This window comes from Monodelphis domestica, chromosome X, assembly GCF_027887165.1.
Source record: "Monodelphis domestica isolate mMonDom1 chromosome X, mMonDom1.pri, whole genome shotgun sequence".
NCBI classification, from domain to species: Eukaryota; Metazoa; Chordata; class Mammalia; order Didelphimorphia; family Didelphidae; genus Monodelphis; species Monodelphis domestica.
The window spans coordinates 4,591,796-4,615,463 of NC_077235.1; the positions used below are offsets into that span (position 1 = coordinate 4,591,796).

The 23,668-nt window shown below is 45.8% G+C and overlaps 1 long non-coding RNA gene across 9 annotated transcripts; it reads left to right on the forward strand.

Moving 5' to 3' along the window:
- Positions 1 to 847: 847 nt before the first annotated feature.
- LOC103102268 (uncharacterized) lies at positions 848 to 23,592 on the forward strand. Of its 9 annotated transcripts, none has more exons than XR_008914755.1 (9): positions 848 to 1,220; positions 3,806 to 3,920; positions 5,044 to 5,107; positions 5,350 to 5,403; positions 6,246 to 6,359; positions 8,588 to 8,722; positions 9,177 to 9,362; positions 14,687 to 19,507; positions 19,932 to 23,592. It is a non-coding gene; the product is annotated as an uncharacterized LOC103102268 (long non-coding RNA). The 9 variants fall into 9 exon arrangements; XR_008914754.1 differs by having other exon boundaries at positions 5,048 to 5,107; XR_474848.3 differs by having other exon boundaries at positions 9,177 to 19,507.
- The last annotated feature ends 76 nt before the right edge of the window (positions 23,593 to 23,668 follow it).

The window sequence follows — 23,668 nt, forward strand, 5'->3', positions numbered from 1 at the left end:
CTTACCCCTCACCTTGGCTAGTTCAAGGATCCCTCTTATCTTGAGCCTACAGCAGCTCCTATTCCCAGAAATCCTAGCTGCAACATTTCCTCCAAATTAGGAGTATAGAGGCTCTTTCTGTATGATAGGGAGCCCACTTAAGGAAGGAGTCAAAGAGAGAAAGCCTGATCTCATTCACTACTCTTTTCTCTGTTGTCCCAGATGGAGTCACATAGGTAGACCACAACTTCTTCAGCCATTCTCCAATTCATGAGCACACCCTCAGTTTCTAAAAAAAGAGCTGCTGCCAAGATTTTTGTACAGATGGCTTCCTTTCCCCATAGTTCTCTGGGGTATAGCTCTAGTGCTGGTAATACTGGTCAACAAAGGGCATGCACAGTTTTGTAAACGGGGGCAGGAGAGACCTGAGTTCGAACACAACTGTAAGACCCTGGCCAAGTCACTCAGCCTCAGTTTGTTCATCAGTAAAATGGGAACACCAGGCACTACCTCCCCGAGTTGAGGGCTTGCAAACCTTGAAGCCCTAGGAATGCTAGCTTTGATTGTTATATGGGGGCAACAGGTGCTAAGTCACTTTCCAGCTCCACCATCGGGGCGTTCGTGCACTGGTTTGCCCGCAGCCCCTCCACCCTTTAGCGCTTTCAGTCTTCTGCCCTCTATCAAAGACAAGTTTCTAAGGCGCCCAGAGGCGTGCAGAATGCCCCGCCCTCTCAAGAACCAGGCTGGGCGGGGAGAGCCGAGACCGCACCACCGAGATGTTGGGTCTCCTAGGCGGCCTAGAACTGCACCGGAAGTTCCCTTCTAAAGCCGGAGGAATCGGCTCGGCAAGCGAGAGATTCGAAGAATACTTCCGGTGGCGCCGTGGCTTTCCCGAGCTTTTGATGAGAGAGTGTGAGCTTGTGAGCTTGTGAGCTTGTGAAGCCGAGACAGGCTCCATCCCGCCCCCACCCTGTCCTCCCCCAGGGGCTGAGTATCCTGGGCTAGCAGAGAATGACGCCCAGAACTCTCCGGAGTCTGACTCGGACTTCTCCCTTCCTTCCGGTCCCCTCCGAGGCCCCGTAGTGCCTACAGGCCGCGCCTGCGCAGATGCACTCTGGGCCATTACCCTACCTGGGCTTCTCCCTGCGCAGAACTCCTCAAAGTGGGTGTAGGGGCTATAGGATTACAGGTCCCACCCACCGGGAGACGCGTCCGTCTTCCAGAATGCGCCGTGCCCTAAGGTTTGCCTGCCATTCTGCCTCCGATTGGGAAACTGAAGCCCACGGCGGAAGTCAGGAAGCCAATGCTTCGGGGGGGCTTCTGCCGGGGCTTCTTAATCGATGGGTTTGCATTGCTTCGAGGGGCTGTGGGCGATTATTCTGGGTGGAAGGACTAGGACCGGGGAGGAGTGGGTGTTTGAACCTAGCCCTTGGATTGGGCTCTGGCCTCAAGTCTCTTCTTCACCCCAACTCCGGGGCCTCTCTAAAAAGAGAAGGCCACTTAGGACTCTAAGAACCTTGCCCAGCTTGAGCCTTTCCTGCCTTCCCAGTTTTTTAAACACCTTTTTCTTCACTATGTGTGGAGTGAAATTCAGGGGTGGGCCTCGTACCCCCCAAATCACTCTAATGAGCAGACAGGAGATTTGATGCTGGCAGAGTTCATGTGGCTTTATTCCGAGCCGTGGGAGGCCCATAGGGAGAGGAACACTGGGCCTAGACAGCCTCACAGCGGGGTGGGGGGGCATAGGGAGAGAGAGTGGCTGCACAGTCTGAGGTCTCAGAAGTGGGCACAGATGCCTAGATTTACTCAGATCCAACCCAATGCTATCCCCACTTTCCCATCATCTGCATCTATTTCTAGCCTCCTTAATCCTTCCCAAGGCTTCTGAGTGTCTTTTCTTTGTTTCCAAGCAGGAGGGCGTATTCCTTGGGTTTGCATTTTTTAGTTGAGTCAGCTTTTTAGGCCTGTCCAAGGATTTATCGGTTCGCAACAATTCAGGCCGAAACATTTCTCTAGCTATAGTAATCTTTGCAATCATTTCTCAGGACATGCAGTTAAGATGATAACTTGTAAGCTTTGAGATTTCTCTCATGGGAATTAGGTCACCCCTAAACTTCTTCCCACGGGAATAGAAGAAGGGGGGGGCAGTCTTTTAGCCACGCTTGAAGAGAGTATATTAAAGGCCTATACTGATATATATGAAGCTGCTTGGGGAGGGGGTTTCTTCCACTCTTCAGGAGAGATTGCTATCTCCTAGGGGAGGCACCTAACTTCACTATTTTTCTATAGGAAGTTGCCAGTCTATGATTATCAGTGTATGTTGTGGAATGATGCACAAATTTCATCCCACACAACTATAAGCTAGAATCCAGCCACACTGGCCACATTGTTTGCAGGCTCTGGGCCCTGCCTGGAATGTTGTCTCTTCACCTCCACCTTCTGTGGCCTCAACCAAAGGAGGGGATACTGGGCATTAAAGGGGTTTTGTCTTTTAAGATGCTTAAACAAAAAAGACAACCCAAACTCCACCCTCTTTAGGAGCTCTTTCCTGGGCCCTCCAGCTACTAGTACCTTCCCCTAGGAGTGAGAATAGATTATCCAGGAAAGAAGGTGTCCAACAGCATCAAGTGTTGCAGAGAGGCTGAGAAAGATGAAGACTGCACCCCAAAAAAATCAGACATGGCGATTAAGAGAGCATTGTTAACTTTGGAAAAACAATTTCCTTTGAGTGATGATGGTCTAGTGAAGGATTTTTAAGAATGAAGGAAATAGCGATATTTGAAGGCGCTAAGGAAGGAACAAGTAGATAGGGAGAGGTTGCAGATTGGAGAGAGGATGGTATGATGACTGAGGTGAGGAAAAGACAGGGATTACCAATAGTTCAAAACCCTTAAGTTTCAGAAGTAAAAAGGGAGGCCCAGGAATACCTGGGAGCTACTGAATTGATTAGAGCAGAGAAGGAAATGATCAGATTGATGTATAAGAAACCCAAGTCCCTGTTTTTCCATTCAGAAGGTATTCTTTTCCTCCTGCTGGGCACTGATGGGTTATAGCTAGAAGTCAGATGGAGTCTCTTTCCTCTGAGGGCAATATATTATAGACCTAAATGAGTCTCCCTTCCCTAACTGAGGGAAGATTTCCTTGCCTTCCCTAATTCTAGGACCCTTCTAACCTTTTATTTTTCAATTAAAAAAATTTTTTTTCTAATTGCATGTAAAATTTTTTTAACATTCCTTTAGTAAAAATTTTGAGTTCCAAATTCTTTCCCTCCCCCTCCTTGAGAAGGTAAGGAGTTTGATACAAGCTGTACATATGCAGTCAGGCAAAACATTTCCATAATAATCATTTGAAAGAAAACAGACAAAAAAACAACCCAAGAAAAATAAAGTTTAAAAAGTCTGCTTCTATCTGCATTCAAACTCCATCCATTTTTTAAAATCTTTTTTTTTAAACCTTTACTTTCTGTCTTAGTAATAACTGAGACAGAAGGACAAAGGCCAAACAAATGGGGTAAAGTGACCTGCCTGGGGTCATATAGCTAGGAAGTATCTGAGGCCAAATTCGAACCCAGGTTGTCCTGGTTCTGGTCCTCCAGGTCTGGTGCTCCATCCATTGTACCACTGAGCTGCCCTCATCTTTCAATTCTTTCTCTGGAGGTGGAAAGCATTTTTCAGCATGAGAAGGATCCCTTTAATCTTGAACTCACAGCTTTTCCCAAGATATGTGCCTAGCCAAAAAAAAAGTCTCAATTCCCAGAAACCCTAGTTGTATCATTTCTTCTCAATTAGGAATATGATCGTTCTTTCTGCTTTCTCCTATTGCTTAGCATGACAGGGAGCCTACTTCATGAAGGTAACAAGGAAAAAGCCTGATATCATTCAAGACTTTTCTCCTCATTGTCTCAGATGGAATCAGCAGTCAAGAGAACCATGATGGCCCAGGTAAACTACAGTTGCCTCTGCCTGTCATATGCTCCCCATGAGTTGTTTTACCTCTTTGTCCCTAGCATGTCCTTTCATCTGAAGCTTTAGCTCATCCTGCTGCTCACCAGACTCAGACTGGTCTGTTTCCTTCTCCATATGACTAATAACCAAGATAATATGAAGCAGCTAGCTCCAGCGGAGGTCCATGTGTCAATCTTGCTTTCCACACTTACTAATTAGTAAGTCTTCCCACCTCTCAAGACCTTAGCTCCCTCATCTGTAAAGTTAAAGGGGTCAAACTCTGATCCTGTGATCCTAAGGCCTAGACCCAAACCCCAGACTCATCTATACATCCCATATTCCTGTTACTTCCTCTGTGATTCTGGACAAGTGGACCCCCCTTCCCACACACACACAGTGAAATATGTATGATAACCATCTATACAACTGTTCTGGGGGTGCTCTAAGGAGAATTCTGCAAAGTAAATATTGTGGGTACAAATTCAATAGTATAGCTAAAAGCACTTTAGAAAGAAATATGAGTTGTTAGAATGATGGTGATAACATAATTTTGGAATTGGGCTAACATGATATTGTCAGGAAATATAACAAATTTTTCAGTCTTTTAAGGGCTCCTAAGTGCTCGGCATAGATTATTATTATTTTTTTAAGAGTGGTAAGGGCTGGGCAAGGGGGATTAAGTGACTTGCCCAGGGTCACACAGCTGGGGAGTGTCTGAGGTCAGATTTGAATTTAGGACCTCCCATCTCTAGACCTGGCTCTCAATCCACTGAGCTACCCAGCTGCCCCTTTGGCATAGATTATTGAGAGGTAGTAGAGTGAAGTTCAAGCCTTGGAGTCAGGATGATTTCAGGGGTTCAGATCCAACCTCTAACCACATGGACAATCACTTTCCCTTTCTGGCTCTCTTTCCTTCTCTACAAAATGAAGATCCTAATGCCTTTGATGCTTAGGGATGTGTTGTGGCTTAAATGGGATCATGGGGTAAAGTATTTGGTCCTCATACCCAGCTGTTGATCGTCCGTTGCCAATTGTGATAACCCGGTCGATGACTGTGCCAGTATAAGTCAGGAATTTCTTGTGTCACCTCCGTTTACTATATTCCATTTCTTTGGGGCAGACAGGACGAACCATGTTATCCCCATTTAGCAAATGGCCAACTGAAACCCAGAGAAACTGGCTTGGTAAGTACAGTTAGATGCTTTTCATGTCCCAGCCTCTGTTCCTCTCCCCTGATTCAGCCACATGGCCTCAGCCCGAAAAATCCTCCAGGTCCCTGCCTTCTTGCTCCTTGGTGTTGCTTCTCTATCTTTCCTCCCAAGGCTGACCCAAGGAATTATCCATCCTCCCTCCCTCCCCCACCCAGGGCAATAAGACTCTCATTTCAGGGGTCAGTGACAATTGAAAACGTCAGTGTTTCTTTTAGCCCGGAAGAATGAAGATGTGATGCTGGAGAACCACTGCGGTGTGGCTTTGCTGGGTAAGCAGCCTGCCTCAGGCAATCCAGGTCTCATGGCTTGGCTTTCTCATTCGGTTAGAGTAATAAATAGAAGAACAAAACAAAGTAGTTACTGTGTGAAAGAAATCAGATATACAGAGCAAAACAAAGTTAAGAAATGAATGATCTCTTCCATCTACTGACCCCTGCATGCCTTCTTAAATCAGTGGCCTTGTGAGCTATCGTGACTGAAAATTCATCTAGTCACATTTAACTGTGCTGGTTCTCAGAGGAAAGTCACATCAAACTTGGTGAGACCTGCCAAAATTTGCAGTCCCCTGAGAACCCAGGATTACCTCCCCACTAAAATGATATATTAGACAAGGACTCAAGTAGAGAAAGGTTATCATAATTATTATCCTGATTTCCTGGGTTTCCCAAATCTGGGGTCTCTGTAAATTTTTATTGATCTCTAAATTGTTTACCAATTCGTCAAAAGATCTAGGAATAAAAATAAAGCGCAATCCCTGCTGACAGATAGTTTGAAATCTATTAAGAGAGATGATAATAATAATAGTTAACATTTATGTAGTGCTTACTACATGCCAGACACTATACTAAGCACTTTACAATTATTATCTCATTTAATTTTCAAAAAATTCCTTGGAGGTAAGTGCTGTGATGAGCCCCATTTATAGATGAGAAAATTGAGGCAAACTGAGGTTACATGATTATCCGGGGTTATACAGTTGTTAGTAAGTGTCTGAGAGCAGATTTAAGTTCTGATCATCCTCCCTTTAGGCTTTTTCTCCCCACTCCCACCCCCAGAGGCTCAGAATGTACCTAAAGCCCAAATGACAATATCTACCTTTCTCTCCAATCAGGAGGACTTCCACCTTCCAAACCAGTACTGATCTGCCAGCCGCAGCAAGGAAAAATGCCATGGGTTCTGGATCCCCTGGGTCGCTGTGAGACCAGCAGCAGAAATGTCTGCTCAAGTGAGTGAGAGAGCCTTTTAGGCAGATGAGGCTCAGAGAGGGCAATGGAAATTCTTCTCCCACAATTCTTTCTCTAGATGTGGATAGCATTCTTTCTCATAAGTTCCCTTGGGATTTTCCTGGATCTTTGCATTACTATTAGCAAAGTCAATGGCATTTGATTGCCCCACAATGTTTCAGTTTCTGTATACAATGTTCTGCTGGTTCTGCTCATTTCACTACAAATCAGTTCTTAGAGGTCTTTCCAGTTTATATAGAAATCAAGCAGTTCATCATTCCTTATAGCACAATAGTATTCCATGACCATCATGTGCCATAATTGGTTCAGCCATTCTCCAATCGAGCGACATCCCTCATTTTCCAGTATTTTTGGCCACCACAAAGAGCACAGCTATGAATATTCTTGTGCAAACATTTTTTATTATCTCTTTGGGGTACAGACCTAATAGTGGTATTGCTGGTTCAAAGGGTATGCATTCTTTTTTCTTAACCCTTACCTTTTACCTTAGAGTCAATACCATGTATTGGTTCCAAGGCAGAAGAGCAGTAAGGGCTAGGCAAGGGGGGTCAAGTGACGTGCCCAGGGTCACACAGCTGGGAAGTGTCTGAGGTCTGACTTGAACATAGGACCTCCTGTCTCTGGGCCTGGCTCTCAATCCACTGAGCCACCTAGCTGCCCTCTATGCATTCTTTTAAAGCCCTTTGGGCACAATTCCAAATTGCCTTCCAGAATGGTTGCATCAATTCACAACTCTACCAACAATGCTTCATCGTCCCAATTTTGCCACATCCCCTTCAACATTTATTATTGTCCTTTACTGTCATATTGACCAATCTGCTAGCTGTGAGGTGGTACCTCAGAGTTGTTTTGATTTGCATTTCTCTAATCAGGAGGGATTTAGAACACTTATTCATGTGCTTATTCATAGTTTTGATTTCATTGTGTGAAAACTGCCTATTTATGTCCCTTGACATTTTCCAAATGGGGAATGGCTTGATTTCAGTTCCATTTTAGACAGCTTCAGTCCCAAAAATTCGCTGCCCCAATACTTCTTCCCATTACCCTTAGTTCTTCCTCATGAAAGGGATATATATTCCTCATATATTTGAAAATATATTCCTCATATGTGTGAAGCTTGCAGTCACAAGCCTCCTTAGCCTTCTCTTCTCCATTCTCCACACCCAGTCCCTCTGTCATATCTGCAGTTCTTTCCTCACCCTAGTCACCCTCCTTTGGACACCGCAGTAGATTGCGTGTCCTTCCTGAAATGTGCCCAGACATGAACCTCATGGCAGAGGACCATATGACTAGTGGAACCATGGCCTCCCACATTTGGAATACCAGACTTTAGTTCATGTTATTGGAGATTTAGTTCAGAGGTTCACATGCTGGACAGCCAGAAAGGGCCTGAGAAATGGTTTAGTTCCCTCAATTGCCTCTCTCTCTCATCCCAACCATACCATTTTATATAGGAGGTAGGGGGTCCAGAGGACAATGATTTTAAGATACACAATGGGTAGCAGAGCCTCGGACCCCTCTAACTTCATGTCCAGAGTATACTGGCTTTTAAATTCCATTCTGGACAACAAGTATTAACCACTGTATTGGACACTAGAGGTACAGAGACAAAACCACAAAACAGCTGGCCTCTAGGAGCTTCTAATCTCCAGCGATCTACCCCGTCATTTACTGGATATTAACTTTGAGACTCCCAGCTGTACAGATTTCAGAGGAAGTGTTAAACTGAACAGGAAAAAGTGACATCTGTGTTTTTCACCAAACTTTAATCTTGTTAGTAATACTGCTTTATTTAATAGAGTTAAGAAACATTCTAAAAAGAGGTCCATAGACCAGAGGGGCCCCAAACACACACACACACACACACACACACACACACACACACACACACACACACACACACACCCTCACATTTGATTTTCACAATAACCCTGAGAGGTAGGTACTATTATCCCCATTTTACAGTTGAGGAAGTTGAGGTAAAAAGAGGTTAGATGACTTGCCAAGGGTAACACAGTAAGTGTACTGAAGGCTTCCTGACTCCAGACCCATTGCCATATCCACTGCCACCAGCTATCTCCATGAATGCCTGTTGTAGGAGGTGCCACACAGTAGATCCTTAAATGTTGATGTAAAAGGGTGGCATCCTTTCTACTATTCTAAAATTTTTTATAACTTGATCTGCCCTTCTGGCTTTGGGTTGTTGCAGTTGAAAGAAAGTGACTTCAGACAGAAGCAAATGGAAGAAGTTTGGATGGCAAAAGGACAGAGATGGAGGCACATTGTCAATACCCAGAAGCATGCAAACTGCCATGGGCCAGTCGCTCAATTGTACATCTGGAAGGTATAGCACCATGACAAGAGTATGGCCAGAAACTATGGTCCTTGTCCCCAACCCCATTCCCTCCCACTGAATCAATGCCTTTGCACTTTCCTGGCTTCCACTTCTGAGAGATGGGGGTTGAACTTGGTGATCTTAAAGCACCTTGCAGCTGTAGCATTCTCTCTTTTTACAGTTTTCCCCTTCCACTGTAAAATTAGGGGTTTGGGCCAGATGTCTAGAGGGGCCTTTTAACTTTAATCATTAACCCCTTTCCTGTTCTGGACCTCAGTTTCTTCCTTTGTAAAATGAGATTTTTCTTTTATTCCTGTAGACAGGCCCAGGGCGTGCCTCTGTTTCCCCATATGGACAATGGATGAGTTGGATTCTGTGCCCCCTAGGCCTCTCCAGGCTCTGAAGAGCCAGAGATCTGACCTCTTCCGTCCACTAACACTATCCTTACATCTCATTCAAGCAGCATTTATCAGGCGCCAATTCTGGGCCAGAAAACCACTGAGATGAACAAGACCTCCAGAGTGTCCTAGAGTGGCAAAGAGAACACCCCCAGGGCCTTCTGGGAAGGGAAGAAGGACCAGAAGTAGGTGGCGGACCAGGGGAGTACTTCCAATTGATTGTGCTGAAGTCCTGAGGGCCGCTTGAGGGGGTGAGTCCACATTTGGGTGGGGCAGTGTTAGAACTGTTGAGCATCAGTCTGGCCCTGGAACCAGCTCCAGGTCAAAAGGAAATGAGAGGCTAGGCCAGGCCCAGCAGTGCGCATGCACCCTGCCAGCTGCCTGGTTCCCTCTCCTCTCTTTCCACTGGTCTATCCCTCTCGACCCTTCTTCACAGCTCTCTTTCCACAGTGTCACTGGTTCACCATCCCCGGTTCGGACTTTGGCTTTCCCCTTCTCAGGGCCTCAGTTTCTTCCTTGGCCCTTTTCTTTGTTCTCCAAAACCAGATTCATGCATTTTCTGTAAATGAAGGGTAGGCTATAGACATCAGCTATGTACTAGGGTGTAAGGACTATGATACAGCTACTGAGTGCTTCTAGCTGCCTGGATACACAGAAACATGGCCGTCCTTCATTACTGTCCATGCCCGCCCATCTGGCCCTGGCCTCAGGATGATATGGCACTATGAACCCTCTGTGCTGCCTCCCCTTACAATCAGCTGGACTGGAAACCCATCTATAACATCCTTGCTTCGTGATCAACTAGTCCAGCCTCACAACCATAGAGTTAGGAAGCAATGCCAGTGGAGAAGAGGCCAACCATGTCCACAAACTACTACCCACAGGCAGGCAGGCCAGCCAGGCACCCTGAGACAGACAGGAGTTAGTGGGTGCAGATCAGGCCATTGCTCCCACCCCTTTGATCACCATCTTCCCTGACCCTGACGGAGACAGTCAAAGACCCTGAGCCCAAGGGCTAGATTTCCTGGCCAGGGCCATCAACCATTCTCCTGGGAATCAAACCCTGGAGAGATACATCTTGGGGACCGACCACTCCTACAGTGGCTACCAAAGACCAAGAAAGGAAAGTCCTGGCTGCCAAACTCCTTGGCCTGGTCCAATGGCTCTACATCAGAAAATGATGCCATTTTGTGAGCGGAAGTGACATGAAATAAGAGGCATGTCCCTTGTGCTGTTGTCCCCTAAGGACCATGGGATCTTTTCGGGTGCCTTGCCAATGAAACCTTCCCTAGCTATTGCCTTCAAGTCTCCTTGAGAGCAGGGACTGTCAGACTTCTCTCTTTGTATCTCCAATGCTTAGTGTGGGGCTTGGCATGTAGTGAGCAGTTAATAAATGTGCTTTTCATCATGCATTCATTGGTACAAGTCTGTCTATGCTTCTTGAATTCTTCATAGTCACAGTAATGTTCCGTCACATTCATGTGCCACAAGTTATTTGGCCATATCTCCATTCACAGACCTCTGCTTTGTTTCCTCTTCTTTTGCTGGCATGAAAAGGGCTGCTGGGTTTGGTCTATGGGACCTTTCCTCTGGGCTTTCTGCTATATTTTGGAAGGCACTGATTGTTGAGGAAGTTTTGTCTTACATCATGTTCAAATTGACCTCTTTGCAGCTTCTACTCATCCCTCTTAGCTTAGTTCTCTGGGCTAAGAGGCTGGACAAGGCTAATCCTTTTCCTGTATAACAGTGATCATCTCCTCCAGGCTAAACATCTCTTATTTCTTCAATTTGGCATATGTGTGGAGTGAAATTCAGGGGTGGGGCTCGTACCCCCCAAATCACTCTAATGAGCAGACAGGAGACTTGATGCTGGCAGAGGGGGGCATAGGGAGAGAGAGTGGCTGCACAGTCTGAGGTCTCAGAAGTGGGCACAGATGCCTAGATTTACTCAGATCCAACCCAATGCTATCCCCACTTTCCCATCATCTGCATCTATTTCTAGCCTCCTTAATCCTTCCCAAGGCTTCTGAGTGTCTTTTCTTTGTTTCCAAGCAGGAGGGCGTATTCCTTGGGTTTGCATTTTTTAGTTGAGTCAGCTTTTTAGGCCTGTCCAAGGATTTATCGGTTCGCAACAATTCAGGCCGAAACATTTCTCTAGCTATAGTAATCTTTGCAATCATTTCTCAGGACATGCAGTTAAGATGATAACTTGTAAGCTTTGAGATTTCTCTCATGGGAATTAGGTCACCCCTAAACTTCTTCCCACGGGAATAGAAGAAGGGGGGCCAGTCTTTTAGCCACGCTTGAAGAGAGTATATTAAAGGCCTATACTGATATATATGAAGCTGCTTGGGGAGGGGGTTTCTTCCACTCTTCAGGAGAGATTGCTATCTCCTAGGGGAGGCACCTAACTTCACTATTTTTCTATAGGAAGTTGCCAGTCTATGATTATCAGTGTATGTTGGGGAATGATGCACTATTTCATCCCACACACATATATATGGCACAATCTGCAGCTTAGCATTGCCCATTACAAAGTGTGATAATTTCTCCTCTCTTCAACCATTTTCTTATTCCCCTCCCAACCCCAGCTTTCTTTCTTTCTCTTCTTTTCTTTCCCCTTTTTTTTCTTTACCTCTCTCTTGTCCTTTCCCTTGTCCCACATCCCTTTTCAAACCTCTCCCTTCTGTCCAGCAATCTAAATCAAAGCCACACATTTATTTTTCTATGGAAAGACATTTCCATCCTGGTCAAAAAACAATTTTTTTAGCCCATCAGATTAAGCAGCTTTCTATATGAGGCCTTGAATTAAATCTGTCCAAAATAATGCCAACAAATAAATTAGATATCATGACTGTTGCTTGCCACTTTTGACAATGCTGACTCTACCCTTCTCTTGTGTTTATATAAAGAATTATGATACTAGAGAATCAGAAGAAGAGGCCTAGATACAATCCTGTGAGAAATGTGAAAAGAGAGAGCTCACTTTCAACTGGGGGCGGGGGGTATTCAGGATGTGAGGCTGTCTGATCACGCCTTTGGTCAGTGGTCATCTAAAATTATTCTGCAGGATGCTGAGATAGAGGGAAATGCCCATTTTCTTTTCCACATTTATTATGTTTATAAGCCTTCTTTCCACTGTGAATTTTCTTCTGGGGAATGAGGTTTGAACTCTCACCAAAGGCTTTACACACATTCTTTGTAAAGATGAGGTTTTTCTCCACTGAACATTGATGTCTAAGAAGGCTAGAGCTCTGCCTGACACCTTGCCCATCTTCACTGCATACATAGTGTTTCTTTTTTATTTGAACTTCCTGCTTGCCTTTTTAAGGGGGAAAAAGGGTTATTTTTAAAAGGATTGGACTGGATTATTTAAGAGTATGGTTGCCAGGAATTTAATTTATTCCAAAGAGATTTATTTATAATTTATTTACAAAATGTAGAAAGAGTGAATTAAGAAAATCAGAAAGAGGATAGGGTAAGGTATCTAGTCTAAGCACTAAGTAATTTACTTCCAGCCCCTAGCCCAACCCAGGCAGAAAGAGTTGGTTCTTTGCTGGCCTCGGCAAAGCCAAGGACCTGGGAAAAAACTCTCAAGAGGCTAGTCTCTCCTGAGGCTAGTTTCTTCAGAAAATATCCAGGAAAGGAGTCCGCTCTTTCACTTACCATGTGTCAGTCCAACAGTCTCATCAGGAACAGGGTCTCGGGTCCAGTCAGCCGATTGTTTATCAGTCTTCACTCCAAGTCGAACTCCCAGTAGAGCTCCCAGTAGAACTCTCTCTCACAGGAGATTCCACTCCAAGTGAAAGTTCCAAGTTGAACTGCACTCAGGCAGTTGTCACTCCCTTTTAAAGGCACTTTCTTTTGCATCACTTCCCCTAATTTTTACCCATGCTCTGCTTTAAGACTGCCATGGAGCAGTTAGTTTAATTCTGATTCATCACCCAGTATTTCACTCGTGGATCACAGACCTCTAACTTAATGATTAAGTAGGGGTTTTACACTTTTGGTGATTAAATCTGAAAACAGGCAGGGGTTACAATTTAATATTCACAATCGGGAGAGTTAATTATTTTCATTTTCACAATCAGGGGAGAGTGAAATTTAATCTTCACACCTTACAGTAAATTGCCTACAATTGCGATCACTGGAATCATATCCCTGGGCTACGTTCCCTGTATCATTTCCCCTATGTGCATGAAAGTTTGGCTTTGGACCACAGGTGTAAATTCTTTAAGGTCAAAACCTTTCTCCTCTGTGGGAATGTTTCTGTCGCTGGTGGCCACAAGCCTAAAATGTCTTTCTGGGTAAGAAAAGCAGGCCTCAGAATATGCCGTCCTAATATGTCGTGGGATTTAACCTTATCAAGTATTTCCAACTTTCGAATACATATCTTATTCACAGACTCAGTCTTGGTACCTGCCATGATAAGGCCAGTCAAGAAACATTTATGAATGTGTTGAGAAAGGGAAAGGACAGTGTCCATTTTCCAGGTGCTCACAATCCAATGAGAGTTACAAAATGCAAACAACTATATGCAAACAAGTTATAGACAAAGGTAAATTGGAGAGAATCAACAGCAGGAAATCCATATCATGAAGGGGGATCAGCAAAGACTTCTTGCAGAAGTGAGATTTTAGTTGGGATTTGAAGGAAGTCAGAAGGGAGAGGTGAAGGGAGAGAAAGAAAAAAAAACTATTAACATCTAGGTTGATCAGAAAAGGTTTCCTATAGGATGTGGCAAGGAAGAGGTACATCTAGAAGGTACATGGAAGGTAATTTCAAAGGGAAATTAAGGGATGATGTTAAGGTCCGGGTTTTCACCCACCACCAAGGCAGTCCGGACAATGTAATCAAGCAAGGAGAAAGCCTTTATTGGGAAAACTGATACGCGCATCAGTGGGAACCTCTACCATCAGAGTTCCGAGTTGCTTCTGACAGGCTGGGGTTTAAATACTTTTTCATGAATAACCTTTGTTGGAAAGTTGCTTTTTGCACCTGGAGTCTCAGTGCTGGAGTTTATCAAGGACCTTGGACAGGCCCCAGCACAAGCCCTGAGCTTATCTGTCTGTGGGGCCTTGGCATTTTTCCTGGCTGAATTTCTCAGGGCCAACTTTCAATTTTGATCTCCCTCATTTCCAACTTATTTTTCTCTTAGGGGGGCAGAGGGGGTACCTGCCCACTGAGGCTAGATCTCCCTCATTTCCAACTTATTTTTCTCTTAGGGGGCAGAGGGGGTGCCTGCCCACTGAGGCAGCTTGTGGCTTTCTGTAGCAGTCCACCCCTAGCTATGGGCAAGGGGAACAGTTGGTATGTGCAGATTGCCTTAAAAGAGAGCATGCTCAGTCTTGAGCATGCTCAGTATTGCACGTGGCTGGGAAAGCCTCTGACCCTTGACCCCAGCTTCCCCCAGGTTAGGCGGGGAAAACAGGTTTCTTTGTTCTCACCTGGTTAAGAGAAACCACACCTATGCCTTGTCATTAACCAATGAGGGTCATCCCTATGTACTGTTTATCAAAGGGTATATGTAGCCCAGCAAGCTCCGCCTCTAGCTCTCTCTCTCTCTCTCTTTCAGGGCTGATGGCTGTCCTGGCAGGAGCTTGGCCTCTGGCCAAGCTCCATCTTTAAATCTTCTCTATCTCTCTTTCATCTCTCCGACTTGTGTGGTATTAAATGTAGATCTCTGGACTGGTAAAAGCCTTCGGAAAGGTCCTTTGATCAGAGCTTAGCTGTGGCTCATGGAAAATTAATAAAGACTCATTCTGGCCACCTCATATCTTTACTTCGACTCCGTCATCCCCCTCGTGGTATCTAAAACTTCTATCCTGTCTCTATCTTCCTACCTTAAAGCTTCTCTCCCCTCTGAGGAAGCTTTACTTTCAGCCCAGGGCTCGCTAGGGGTCGGTACTGTTGTCGGAGGGCCAACACCTGGGTGGCACCCAGCCGGCCTTTCATGAACCGAACAAGGCAGTTAAAAACGCAGGGGCCAAATGTCAAGAGTAGGGTTAAGATTATGAGGGGTCCTATGAGGGACGTGACTAGGGAGAAGAATTGAAAAGGTGGGCGTACCAGGGGCCAGCAATTACCTCTCCTTCCGTCAGAGCTTCTAGACCTTCTCGTAGCTTGCTCAGGGAGTCCCTAATAATCCCTGAGTGGTTAACATAGAAGCAATATTCCTCACCCAAGGCTGCACAGAGGCCCCCTCCTTAAGGAAGAGGAGGTCCTACTTGGCATAGTAGGTCACTCAGGGTACTATTGTGAGGGGGTGCAGCGGGCAGTGAGGGAGCTAGGGGAGACACCGGGCTGTAGGCCAGAACGGGGGCACAGCCAGTGAGCTCCTGTGGGTGGGATAAGGTATCTCCCAGTTGAGGGATACTCTGTGACCAAGAGGCAGGGGAGAAAGTGAAGAAATGGAAGCGAGTGGGTCATGTATTCCTTTTGCTAGCTGTCTCCCCACTGCTCCTGGTGAGTCGTGCCATCTGGCCAGCCCAGCCATCCATAGGGGAACCACACAGCCTCCTGGAGGGCCAGAATCTCAGGCCCCACCTGGTTCAGTGTCCCCTGCCATCCCATCCCCTCCTCTCCAAATGTCTAAGGGGAAAAAGGGCGGAGGTCCAAATCTTCTGTAGTTTCTTCAGTGCTGAGCATGAGTGTAGAGCTGTCCCTACCTATGTGTAGGAGAGAGAGGGAGGGGAATATGAGGGGGAGGGAAGGCTGCAGACAGTGTCTTTAGGGGCGCGTCCTCAGTGGATTCCAGGGTCCCAGGTCGGTGGAGAACTGTCTGGAGATCTGAAGGGTGTCCCGCCACAGCGTCTCCCAATTGGCACACTGGTCACAAGGGGAAGTCAGCCCCTAAGATAGAAGTGTACTGGGGCAAATAGCAGATAGGAGCAGGACATTAATCCAATAGCAATGAACATCACACATTTGCATTTGGGTATCTTAACCAACAGACTTCATCTTCAGAAATCATCTTCTGACAGGAACAGATCCCTTCCTGAGTTGTTTGCAGAGTTGGTATGTGGTGTTTCTGTTAAAGAATATCCCATTGCAAAGTACACATTAACTATAACATCTATAACACTAGAGTAACAATATCTTACAGATGTATTTCCTTACCCCAGAGGCTGGGGAAACCAAGAAGGCTGTGAGCTATCTTTCCAAGCTCAAGAACCAAACTTCAACTGTGGTAAATTAAGGCTACAAATACAAGCCATCTAGGAATAAACTCCACTTATTTCTCAAAGCATGTTCCTAACAATTTGAGAATTCCCAATTATTAGGGTTGTTTGAGGAAATGGAAACTGTAATATCACAATTTGCATTATGTGCTGATCATGAGAATTGTCACGAAGGAAGAAGGTCCTGAAAGGGAAATATCTCCAAGTCACAAAAGACACACCAAGCAAGGCTGTCACTTGCCATTGTTGTTCCACTCAAGGATGGTCAGGAAAGTTCAGTCCAAAGTGAGCCTTGGGCTGCCTTCTCTATAACCATCCTAGGACTTTTTCTCTCCTTAGAGCCCTTGCCACTGGGTCCCAGAAGCCTTCTTTTTCCTTAAAAGACACTTTTCCCCCCATTTCAGCTGAGAGAAATTTTTGCTTATCAGCAATCCAGAAACAAATCTCCACACCCCCAAACAAGCCTTGAATATCCCTACAAGGCTGATCACTCAATTATTTTCATGTATTTACACATCAGATGTAGTCACATGAGTGCTGTATTAAGTGGTTCCCTATAAACCAGGGCTGTATCCTCTCCTGGACCTAGGCCATCTGAAAGACCAAGACAAGGTCATGCAGGAATCACTTCAGGGTAACTGTCCAGAGAAATGAAAGAATCATGTGTGATTTTCCCACATACATTACGTTATATAGTATCCCTAAGTTAAGGAGTCAATTATGAGAGCAGAACATTCATCTGTTCCCTTTCACCTTCTCTCTCTAAAATCAAAGATACCTAGTTTTCAGAACCATAACACAGAATGTCCCCAGACCTTTGGGGAAGCATTTATGATCTGGGCTGGGGGATAGGGATCCATAAGGAGGAGAACAAAGGGGAAGTGCTTGGTTCAGAGGAAGGGCAAAAAGAGGGGACCCAGGGTGTCTCCCAAAGACCTGGGATTTAAGGAATAGGCCACCTTGAGCTCTTTCTTTCTCTCAGTTCCAGTAAGCAGTTAATTAGCTGTGAATGAGGAGGAGGGAAGAAAGCCAAACGGGAAAGATGCACAGTGATCGCAGTGATGCTGAAGTTAAAAAACAAAAACCTCTAAAAGGCAACGAACTGCGGAGCAGATGATGGAATATCTACCCCTTCTCTTAGTGCAGAGATGAGGGCTATTACGATGTCACACAATGTTGCTTTGTCAGTTTTTATGGGTCTGTGTACGGAGAAGCCTCAAGGAAAAGGTGAGCCTCGACGCAGGGGCTGATGGGAACCCACCACTGGATCGTGAAATAAAGTTGCATGGCCTTCCCCGAGGCCTCAGTTTGTCCACTTGTAAATAAAGTAAAAATGGAGAGGCGGGGAGGAGTAGATGAAGGTGGGCAGATTTGGAAACAGGCAGAGAAACGGAAGTTCAGAAGGAGACAATCCCGTCTCGGCCAACTCACAGGAAGTCCCGCCTTCTCGCTTCGCCCTCCCAATGGAAGCTAATCGGAAAGGGCAGTTGCCTTTGCGCGGCTGCCACGGCCACGTCCCTGTGCCGTTGCGCAAGCGCACACTAATAAGATGGGCGTTCCTCCGGGCTGTCCTAGAGCGGCCCCGCCGGAAGTTCGTGACGCCGTCTTCCATCTTCCCTAGGGACCGCTGCAGTTGTGTGAGTGAGTGTTAGTGAGCCAGTCAGGCAAAACCGTTATCCCGGCCGGGCCCGGGTCGGTACCGGCTCCACGTGACAGGGTAACAGTACGTGGTCTAGCCCAGATTACCTGGCTCTTAGATCGGACGAATTTTCTAGGCCTCAGTTTACTCATCTTTAAAAAGAACAAGTTAGATTGTGTAGAGCCTGGGACTCGCCCAGTCAGGGAGCATTTTACAGAGAAGAAGCCCTGGTCCAGTCCGGAGGAATGGAAAGGGCCCCGAGGAGGGGGAGGCAAGCCCAGAGAGCTGAAGCACTGCCCAAAGGCCCATCCATGAATGGCAGAGCTTCTGCCTCCCAGTTCTTTCTGTTCCTTAGGGATTGCTGACCTTTCTCAGGAATCTATTTAAATGTCTCAATGGCTGCCTGTATACTGCATCAGGTCAAGCCTCTGGAGTCAGGGTCCACTCTGCCACCCCTGTGACCTTGGACAAATCATTCAACCTCCTCGGGCCTCAGTTTCCTCCCTTCTAATTTTAGGTCTATGATCTTAGTGAAGAATAATAGCTGGTATTCATATATAGCCCTCACTGCCACACTGGAAGTAGGTGTGGTCGTTAGCTCCCATTACAGCCTGAGAGGGAAAGTGACTTGCCCAGGGTCACTCAGTATCTGAGGTAGAACTTGAGCTTAGGTCTGGTGACTGCAAATCCACCATTCTAATCAACCATACTACATAATTGCCTCAAGAGACTTAAGTTAAACTGGCAATGCTTGGACCAGATATATTTTACAAAAAGCTAACATTTTTATAACCCTTATTGTATGTGCCAGGTACCAGTTGCTTTAAGGTGATTATCTCCTTTGTTCCTTACACAGTTCTGTTATTATGATCTTCATTTTACAGCTGAGGAAACTGAGGCAGATAGGTGAAATGAGCTGCCCTGGGTCAAAGCTCAGAAGTAAGAAGCTAGGTGAGAACTAAGATCTTGGTAACAGCTAGTTAGTGCTGTGGGTGCCAGTCCTAGAGATGAGAGGACCTGGGTTCAAATGCAGGCTCCTACACTTCTTAGTTGTGTGACCCTGGCCAAGACCCTTAACCCTCATGGCCTAATCCTTACAGCTCTTCTGCCTGGGAACCAATTCAGAATATTTAAGACTGAAGGTAAGAGTTTTAAAAAACCAAAACACTTCATGTCTTCCCGACTCCAGGCCCTTACGTAGCTGAGATATGAATTCAAGAGCTTTTAGCAAGAACTTCAGAACCCAGAGGTTTCCCCTGCCTGTCTGGCAGAAAGGCCATTTCCATGAAGTGTTCTTTGATTTTCCCCTCTCCAGTCATAATGAACACATCCTTCCTGTGAAATCTCAACAGCTTGGCATTCCATAGGCTCATACCTATGGAGCCAGAAGAGCCCTTAGAAATAGGGCCACCCTGAAAGGAATGAATTCCCTCCAGATTTGCTGAATGCCGGTGTTACAATATCTATCCACGAAGACGACTAGAAACTGGCTGTCTTTCACTAGAGTACTTGTGTATGGTGTGGCTTGGACTTCTGTTTTTTCCCTCCCCAGACAGCAAATATGAGGCCAGAGAAGGTAAATATTAGAGCTACAACATTGTCGTTGTTTTTATTTAAAGATGAAGCTTCAAACTGAGGCCCTTAGTCTTTTCTCTGGTCTCCTTTGAGTTCAGAAGACCTCCATTTCATCGTGGCTTAGTAGTATCATTGGGCTTCAGCAACAGTCCTCTTGTGGCACTTCTAGAGCCCTGTGAGCTTTGCAAAACTATAAATGTTTGATCCTCACCACCACCCTGGGAGGTAGGCAGAATTCTTCTTGTTTTATACTTGAAATAACAGGGGCCACCAGGTTGACTTGCCCAGGATCATGTAGCTCCAGTGAGATTGGATTTGAATTTGTCTTTTGGCAGATTGGCAGGCTCACTACTCTTATCCTTTGAACTACCTTAGACATAAAAGGGGCCTTGGCTGCTTTCTAGATCAATCTTTTTATTTTACAGATAAAGAAAACTAAAACTGGGGGAAAGGAAATGACTTATTCAAAGTCACATGCCCAGGAAGTAGCCACGCTGAGATTGAAAGGCACAACCCCTGACTCCAAATCCAGAGTTCTTTCTACCGCATTACAGCTCTATCAGTAAGTAAGTCCTTGTCTCTGGTCAAATGATTTTATGACTAGAGTACACCATATGTCTCTGGTCTTCCCCATGATCCCTGGCCAGCCATCAGTGAAGAGAATTTATGGCTTTCTAGTCTTCTGGCTACATGTGTTATCCATTAAACTTCTCTCTGTTGCAAGAACCCATGGGAGACCACATTTTCTCTTTGCTTTATGTTAATTCCTATCCTAGGTATGGGAAGCCCAGAATGACTGGTCGGTGTAGTGGGAAGAATTCGTGGACTAGAAGTTAAGAAACCTGAGTTTTAGCCGGTATTCTGCCCGCAGTGCCTTGAGTGAGTCATTGCTCACCAGTAGGCTTTAGTATCTTCTGTAAAATGTGTAGGTTAGAATAGATCTTGAGGGGCCTTTCTGTGATCCTGGGAAGCATGTTTGGAACTAGTGAGTGGAGCTGAGTGTCAAATGTGAATTGTAATGGAATCCTAGGGTTGGAAGAGGCCTCAGAAAATTACGCCACCAGCCATGCCTGAATAAAAGGGCCCTCTATAACATACCAAGTGAATGGTTAGTCAGCTTTCACTTAGTATCTGTAGTGAGGGGGACCCCACAGCTGTCCAAAGCAGCCCATTTTACTTCTGGAGACCCCACATAGTCAGGACATTCTTTTCCTTATACTCACTTTGAATCTATCTCTTTCCAACTTTCATCCATTGCCCTGCTTGCTGAGGCCAGGCAGAACAAGTCCATTATGCTGGATACTATCATGTCCCTCATAAGCATTCCAGTCATCCGCAGTGCCTTGAAACTGACCCAACATGGCATCATCTCCTTGGATGCTGTCCCCTAAACAGTTCTTCCAAAGGTGGGATGCCCCAGACCAAACTGAAGGAAGCATCCCAAATGTGATCTGATAAGGGTAGTTCATAAGATCCGTCATTTCTACATTCTGGGAATTGGTGTGCTATGTGGCCCACTTACAAAATTGACTCTTTTGGACTTAAATGTAAGACTTGGATCTTTTCCTCCATTAAATTACAGTCTTCTTAGGTTTAGCCAGATGTTCTAGTCTAGAGCTTGTGTCCTACCTTTGTGTCACCTAGAAATTCCATAAGCACAACACCTGTGCCCATAGCCAGGCCGTTGATCGTTGGGACATGCCACTGAACATCTTCAAAATTCACATAACCCATCAAGGCTTAGCCTTGAGTCTGGGCCCAAATCCCCCTCAATGTATTGTTGTGTGATTCACAGTCTTTCTACAAGGATGACTTGCTAAAATGTTGGTAATCTTTATGGAATTCTCCTGATCTTACAGTCCAGTATTGTCAGTCAGCTTATTAAGTGCCTACTATGTGCCAGGCTCTATGCTAAACACTGGAGATCCGAAGAAAGGTAAAAAATGGAAATAGTTGCCCTCAAGGAACCCACAGGCTAATGGAGGAGACCACATCATTATAATAGCCAACATTTCTGTAGCATTTGCTATGTGCCAGGCACTGGGCTAGGTGCGTTTGAATTATTATTTATCTGCAAAACAACTCTAGGAGGCAGGTGCTATTATTATCCTCATTTTGCAAATGGGAGAAATGAAGCAAATAGATTGAGTGACTTGTCTAGGTCAGGTGCTCTAATCACTGAATCACCTAGCTACCTCCAAGGAGTTATATGATAAGAAGAGAAGATGGGTCTCATGGGGCCAGGGAAGTGTTCCATCAGTACCCTGTGATGTTAGTGGAAAGCAGGAAAGCCTGCAGCATGATAGGTGAGCAGGCATGGATGAGTTGTTGCCTGCATCACATTGGGGCGATCCCAGAGCTGTTTGATATATTAATTTGTAAAGGTGAGCTTTTATTCAGTAAGATGGGGTTCACCGTGAAGTAGAGCTAGGCATCCCCTCCAGCAGTGGTGATGGGAGTCAACGCCAGGGGGGTGAGGAGGGAAGGTTAACCTGTAGCTCGGAAATCTTCGTAAGCCTGGCTGACTGGAAGTGGGGCAGGTTTGGCGGGAAAGATTTTCAGATTCCAGAGCACGGCCATTTGAGCCGAGGGGGTTAGAGCCGGATGAGTAGATGGGTGGATTTTCAGTGAAATCCTTGGAGCTTCTGAGAGCACCAAGACAACTACTACAATGGAAAGGACCATCTTTTTCCTTTTGTATTTTTATTCTCCGCTTAGGTCGTAGTATAAGCATTTGTTTCATTGTAGTCTTTGTATCTCCAGGTAGGCACATAAGAAATGCTTAATTGACTTAGAAAGTCCAGTTTTCATAGGCCCCATGGTGAGTCTAGGGCAGGGAAATTTGAACCCAGGTCTGCACTCTTTGCCTGGTCCCCTCTCATGAGATTAAGAAAAATACCATGAATTGAGCCATCAGTGGTTAGACTTTGGAGTCAAAGCTAATATTTTCCATGATTTTGCAGAAGAGGAAATTGAGGCTGAAGATGAGACTTTCTGACTCCAGGCCCAGGGCTCTAGTCACTGTGCCACCTAGCTGCCCTAAGGGGCTGCAGGAGCAAAGAATGGTGCTGTGAATCTATAATCCATGGCCCTCCTCAACTAGGCTTCCTGGCTGGGAGACCTTGGGCCAGTGCTTTCCCCTCTGGGCTTCCTCAGTTTCCTCCTCAGTAAAAAAGGGGGAGGGTATGGGGCTGGAGTCCATGGTCTCCATGGTCCCTTCTAGGATTCTGTTTTTGTAGTTCCCAAGCTATAAGCTCTAGACCCCTTGGGGATTGCTGAGGTGGCACGTCTTGGAGGGGATGGTGGGCTTAATCAGGGCAGGGAGCCTTAGGTTAAGGAGTCAAGGACCCTGGCACATCAGGAGCAGCCCTGTCTCTAAGAGCCACATCAGGCCACCTCAGTCTCAGGGACTTAGCAGAAAAGCAGATAGTTCCTATGGGGCATTTCCAGTGTGTTGCTATAGGCTGCCTTGGAGGACCAGCTGCCCAGCTCATTGATTCCTGGGGGTACCTCCATTCTGGTCCTCTCTTTGCTGTCCAGATGAGGAAACCACCAGACTGCTGTCCACAAGAGGAAGGAATGCAGGGCAAAGGTCTCAGTTCCCCAAAGGGTCAAACTCACCTGGACAGAGGGAAGGATGGGGGAAGATCTGTCCCACACACACACACACACACACCCCATCCCTGCCAGGTGCTTACTAAATCCTCATTGATTGATACACTATCCTGGAAACAGCCACAGATGTCCCAGAGAGAGCTTAGTTTACCTTGGGTTTGAACCCAAGCTCTGCCTTTTGCTCAGTGTGTGTTCCTAGACATGTTCATTTGCCTCCCTGAGATGACTCTGGATCTTAGTTTGTGTTATCTCATTAGTGCCTCACAACCAACCCTGAGATGGTTTACAGATGAGAAAACGGAGACTCTGAGAGGTTAGTTGTCTTACCAAAGGTCACACAGCTAATAAGTGGCTGAGAGTAGATCTCTCTAAATCCAGCCTTTTCTGTATGCCACGCTGCCTGTGCAGAAAGCCCCAAGTGCCAAGGAAATGGCTGAAGTCCATCTTCCCATTCCACACCCCTTGTCAAACAGAGAACAAGCTTGATTTGGGATGGTGACAAGTCACTGAGCATGCTCATCTGGGAAAAGATTCTGAAAGGAACTAT